Below are 6,344 nucleotides of genomic sequence, written 5' to 3' on the forward strand. Positions count from 1 at the left end.
GTGGATTGAGGAGATTGGAGTCTCCCTCAGTCACTTGTCTCCACTCTCCAGGGACATCTCCAGTGTCCACCAAGGTGTTGAAGATGTACCTGGCCTTTTCAGGCTGGACTTAGTCAGTGACAAAAAAGTAATTATGCAGAGCCACACATGCCTTTGTGATGTCTTCAGCCTTGTCCACAGAGAGCTCCATGGCCTTTCCAAAGACTCGCCACTTTGCAGCCAGTATGCCAAAGGCGCAACACGTCCTGCACGTGAGTGGCGATAGTTGTAGACATTGCTTAGCAATAAGATTTCACCCTGTTAAAACATACATTTTGCTATGTGTGCATTCAAGAGACTGGACAACTCTGCCCTCCCCACCCAGAAAAACGAACTTTGGGGACACACACGAAACACAGGACTACTTTATAGCTATTAGTACGCACATTTTTATTGAATTTATGCAGTTTATAATATAATACAATATAACACAATTAGTGGCAATAAGTGGCTCGTCACCATTAGGTAGACTTCAAACTTGCGTAAACCACAGTCAGTTGAGTTGTGGACATGGATGAGGTATGCAAAACCACCTGGGCAGTACTGAAATTTTAATTTGTTGTCCTCAGTATTGAACTGTTCTCTTCAAATTCTTCAGATTAACTTTACATAAACTTCTATAACACTCTGATGGCTGTGTGTGACATCAGTTACCACTTCAGATACTGGGTTACTGTGGGGGCACATGATTGGGACAGTGAGACAGGGATCCGTTGTGACGTAGCCTATTTGATGATGCAAGCTCCCCTGAATATGGCTGCATCAGATTCAATTTCAACGGAAAGTCTTTGTCCCCTACAAAGACATAGGGTCTCGGGACTTCACTTCTGGGCAGAATGGCTGGAGGTGGCAGGTGAAGCTTGCCCTGGATGAGCTGGGATCCGAACCAGCATCACTGTCCCAGCCATATGCTCCTATGTCCACGACTATACAGTTGTGACCAAAAGTTTACATACACTTAAGGGAATTCAACTCAGTTTTTTACAACTCCGCACATTTAATGTTACCATACATTTCTTTTAGCAAGTCAATTAGGGCATCTACTTTGTTCACATCAGAGGTAATTTTAAAACAATTGATTAGAGACAGATTTATTTCAGCTTTAATTAATTATATCAGAATTCCAGTGGGTCAAAACATACATACAACAAGTTTACTGTCTCTTTAAACAGTCTGGGAGGCCTGAAAGGCTTGCGCGCAAGGAAGCCCCTACACCAAGATCAGCGTAAAAAAGCCAGAATGAAGTTTTCAAATGATAACCAGGACGAAGACATAGCCCTTTGGAGGAGTGTTCTCTAGTCAGATTAAACAAAAATTGAACTGTTTGGCCATAATGATCAGCGCTGTGTATGGAGGAAAAAGGGTGAGGCTTTCAATCCGAAGAACACCAACCCAACTGTGAAGCATGGGGGTGGCAGCATCATCTTGTGGGGGTGTTTTGCTGGAAAAGGGACTGGAGCACTTCAGAAAATAGATGGCATCATGAGGAAGGCGGATTATCAAGAAATACTGAAGCAACACCGCAATACATCAGCTAGATAGTTAAAACTTCAGCAGGACAATGATCCTAAGCATACCTTCAAAGTTGTGACAAAATGGCTTAAAGACAACAAATTGAAAGTATTGGAGTGGCCATCACAAAGCCCTGACCTGAATCCCATAGAAAATTTGTGGACTAATCTGAAAAAGTGTGTTTGAGCAAGGAGGCGGTCTGTCAGGAAGAATGGGCAAATATTCCGGCAAAGTATTGAGAGAAGCAGTGGCGTGGAAAACTAGGGTTGGTGACACCCAGTGCGGTCGACCTTTGGTGTCACCCGATGTTGTCGACGGGGGGGTTGCTGTTGGATCTCGTCACCCTGGGGGGGGGGGGGGGGGTCTGTTGGATGTTGTCGACCGGGATTATGCATTCAAACGACAAAGCGGTTCTCGTCACATTAACACAGCTATTTACATCAACCGGCAGTAAACTGCATGGGAGAAATTAACTGTTTCAACCCGTAGCTACACAAAACACTGCACAAAAAATTTATTGCCAGTCATTTCGGTATCACCCCCTCTGATGGTGTCACCCGGTGCGGTCTGCACCCCCCACACCCCCCACACCCCCCTAGTGATGCCTCTGGTGAGAAGGTTGTGGAAGGCTACCACAAGTGTTTGATTCTAGTTAAGCAATTAAAAGGCAATACCACCAAATAATAACAAAGTGTATGTACACTTTTGATCCACTAAAAATCTGATATAGTACATAAAAGCTGAAATAAATGTCTCTTAGCTATTACTTAGAAATTACCTCTGATGGAAATACAGTAAATACCCTAATTGACTTAACACAGGATATGTATGGTAACATGAAATGCGTTGAGTTGTGAAAAATGCAGTCTTTTGCCAAGGTGTATGTAAACTTTTGGCCTCAACTGTAAATGTGTACCTGATGTCACACACAGCTATAAGGATGAAACTGATAAAGCCCTTGTAGTTGTGGAAACAACTTCGACTGTTAGCTGGTGCACGGATTCTCATATTTCCCATCTACTGCTTTGAGACAGGATAATTCCACAAATACCAGAAATCTGGCTGTTCTCCTACTGTGCTATATCAAGGGAAATCTACACATTCTCCTTTCAGTGCAGCCCAAATAGCTTTGCACACCTCACCGACAATGCAACCAACTGTTGAAGATCCAAGCTTGAAGCTTGCTGCCAAGGCTCTCAGGCTGATGCCTGTAGCAAGAAAGCGGAGCGTGATCGCAAGCTGCACTGCTGTATCCACTGGCTCAGTGTGGGTTTTTTGGTGTTGAATTAAGGGGGCCACCAGATGGAGAAAGTCATCAAATCTTCCAACGGACATGCAGAAATACTGGAGGTGTTTTTCATCATCAGTTGCCCTCAACTGTAAAATGAGGAACATATTCTCAGTTGTCATGTCTCGATAAATTTAATGGTCTTATGTACCACATTCACGGTTGTCACTGCCATATTTCTCCCGTCTTCGCATTATGTACATTAAAACGACCTCCTCCAATGTTGCCATGTTTGTTTGTTATAGGCAAAAACGGAGGTAGCTGTCAACGTATTCAGGTCCCAATCTGCCCTCTAGTGGATATACCTTTTAAACCCCCAATCAGACATAAAGCAGATGATTTGTTCGATTTACTCATTTGATTCACCGAGCGGCTCCGCCTATATCAGCTTCCAACCAAGGTGTTTTTAAACATGATAGTTTATCACATTGTGCAAAAGCATTTAAATGATGCAATGCGGCAGGACATAACATTGCAAAAATGGAGCATCGCGTAGTTCTGGCAGGTCACGAGAGTCAAGCGCTCCGGCCGAATCAGCTGATGGCTCAGCTGAGTGATGTTCGCCTATCACAGTACATTCACTATCAGGGCGGTCTACTTAAACAGCCTCCCTCTACTCATTCGGCTGCTCCTCCTGCATGCAAGCGCTGCACGTTGCTTCGTAAATCCCCTCCACCACCCCAGCTCCATCCCATGCGTCAATAATTTGCATTCTCCATTCCTATGTGTTAAAAACTGCTTTGCTGCTGGATCTGTTCTGTGTGTACCCCTATAGGGGTGGTTTGGCTGCTGGCCTCCCGGCCTTATCCACGCGGGCTGCGTGGTTGGTGGGAGAGCTCCAGAACAGAGCCATACCGCCAAACATAACTGTATTGCCTTTATTGTCAATAAAGTTCTACTTGATGACAGTGGTCCTGACAGAACCAAAAGTAAACCCATGAGCTGCTGATTGCTTATATTTGTGTTTTATAAGTGAACGAATGGGCATTGCCCTGCTGAATAAAATGAACAATAATCACAACTCTTTCCAGGCTCCAGAATAACAACTGTTTTGAGTTTTTCTAATCGGGTACATTATCTAGTTTTGTTTGCTATCAGAACGACAATAGTATAGAACTCATGGTATAAGACTCAAGTTACTCTATCACGCCAAAGAACGGCTATCTCCACTGCACTGAATGAACGAGTGTCTGACTGAATTGTTCGCGAATGGTAAAAAAAGCCGGCTCTGAACAAGAATCGCAACATTTTCGAGTTTTCGTTGTTTAAAAGTATTGTACAGGGGAATGATATGTTTTGTTATAAGCAGTGGGAAATATCCACTTTAAAAATGAGAGTAGTTAGATAACATTTAACTTGTACAAAAAATTTTCAATAAAAAAATACGTTCATGATTCAACTAATCAACTAAGCAACATCAACTTCAAATAAGACTTTAAGTAGAATCAGGTGTCTTAGCGCTGGGCTAAAACAAAAACCTGCAGCCACACTGGATAAGACTGGAAATCTCTGCTTTATATGGATGCATTTTTATTTTTACTGCAGTGATCCTCAGTTCTAGTCCTGGAGAGCTACAGTCAGCTCGTTTTTGTTTTTCCCATAAGATCAGCGATTGATTCAGACCCAAGAAACCAGGTGACCTGAATTGCTGTGCTACTCAAGTTCTGAGTAACAACGAAATCCAGCAGTCCCTGCAGCTCTCCATGGCCAGAAGTGAGGACCACTGGCTCAAAACATGCTTTTTATAACATTTAAATTTCCATCCATGTGCACTTTCCTTCCCGATCCTCCCCATATTCAATCAACGAAATGTTATATATATATATATATATATATATATATATATATATATATATATATATAAATCTCTCATATAGAAACTCAGTTGTTCAATTAGTCACTTGGCTGTGCCATTGGAGTGTCTATGAGGACCCCTGGAGGATAACCATTGAAATACAAATTTAAATCCCTGAAGGTCGCATGGTGGATACAATCTGGTGGCCCTAATTATAAGGCTGAGAAATCTGAATAAATCAATCAGATACATTGCCGAAACACAAGGCCAATGTGATACATTGTTAAGAAACAAGAACACACTGGTAATCTCAGCAATCCTAAAAAGCCTGGTAGATCACAGAAGACCACCGTAGTGAATGACAAAAATACTCACTCAACCAAAATGTTCAAGCATTTTAAAAATGCCTGATTTGCTATGAGTATGCTTTAAGATGTTTATGTACTCCTTGACTTTATGCAGTCCTCAGTTCTTAGTTTTATTTTGTATAAATCACTGACTTCCATCATCCTGGTAGCCTGATGGATTTCAGCCAAATCCAGTTGAAACCTGTTTAAACTAGGGGAGATGTAGGAGGTGTTAAGATGTTTCTCATTGTAGTGAAAGCAAGTGGTCAGATGCACTCCACAGTTATATCTGACTGAATAGAAATCTACTTCCTGTCTTTATTTTAATAAAGACCCACTTGTGCCCCCTTTCCCCCAAATTAAACAAAACATTTACTCCAGTCAGAACTAAATAGTGTTGGGAAATAAATTCATCCAGGGGATCAAATTTATAACTCCCTAGAAAGGAGAAGAATTCCCCCTTGGGAATCTGATGAAGGACCAATCAAAACCTTTTTTATTGACACATTTAAGTGCTTGGCAGGTCTAGTGTGACTTTTTTTGTATTCACCAGTAACTGTTTAAAAACTGAAGTTTTAAACCTGTAAATGAGCTTTCTGTAGTCAAATGATTTAACTGAAATTAGCAGGCTGTAATTGAGCATGCTGTAATAAAATCATATCATTGAGCTGAAATTAGCATGCTGTAATAAAATTAAGCTGAAATGGCATATCAGTACCTGTACTAACACCTCCACTCCAGTCATAAATGTATTGGGTGCACACAACAGGACAGGTAATATTTTTTAACTTGGTAGCTGAATACAACTGTAAAGCGATCACACTGAAGGTAGAAGGTAGAAGGCAGAGCAGTATTTTGGTACATAAACACCAGGGGCACTGCATGCTCATTCCAATGGCAATACTCACGGTTCCATGTGGGCGTATTTTGCAAGCTCTCTTCCCTGCATAATGTACACACATACATAGGCCATACACAGATATTATGAATACTTCTACAGATCTCATAAGTGGTTAGACAAAGCAGTTAATTCTGTAACAGGTAACAAGTAGATACCATCATACCCCAGTAAAGTGTCAGAAATCCAGCAGCAGACTTTGATAAGACAAACACGCAGTGAGCATTTAGGGGATGAGCTGTGCTGTTAAAACACTGGAATAAGCACTAGACCATGCTAGTGCTGACTGTGGCCAGTAGCTCCACAGGGCGATGCCCAGTTGATGGGAGGGTTAAGTTGGTTAGGGGTTCATGTTTCATCGCTTTTGAGTGACCCCCACTAGTTGACTGGGTGCCTGAAGACTGCAGGGTAAAGCCGCATATGAATGGTCTTCCTCTGACTCCACTTTAAAAGAGCTTAGCTGTA

The 6,344-nt window shown here is 42.0% G+C and overlaps 1 long non-coding RNA gene across 1 annotated transcript; it reads right to left on the reverse strand.

Annotated features, from left to right (window-relative positions):
* Positions 1–1,129: 1,129 nt before the first annotated feature.
* LOC135250880 (uncharacterized) lies at positions 1,130–3,313 on the reverse strand. The gene is made up of 2 exons (XR_010329042.1): positions 1,934–3,313; positions 1,130–1,895 (listed from the first exon to the last, which is right to left on the reverse strand). It is a non-coding gene; the product is annotated as an uncharacterized LOC135250880 (long non-coding RNA).
* Between the last annotated feature and the right edge of the window lie 3,031 nt (positions 3,314–6,344).

The sequence above is a fragment of the Anguilla rostrata genome, chromosome 3, assembly GCF_018555375.3.
Source record: "Anguilla rostrata isolate EN2019 chromosome 3, ASM1855537v3, whole genome shotgun sequence".
NCBI classification, from domain to species: Eukaryota; Metazoa; Chordata; class Actinopteri; order Anguilliformes; family Anguillidae; genus Anguilla; species Anguilla rostrata.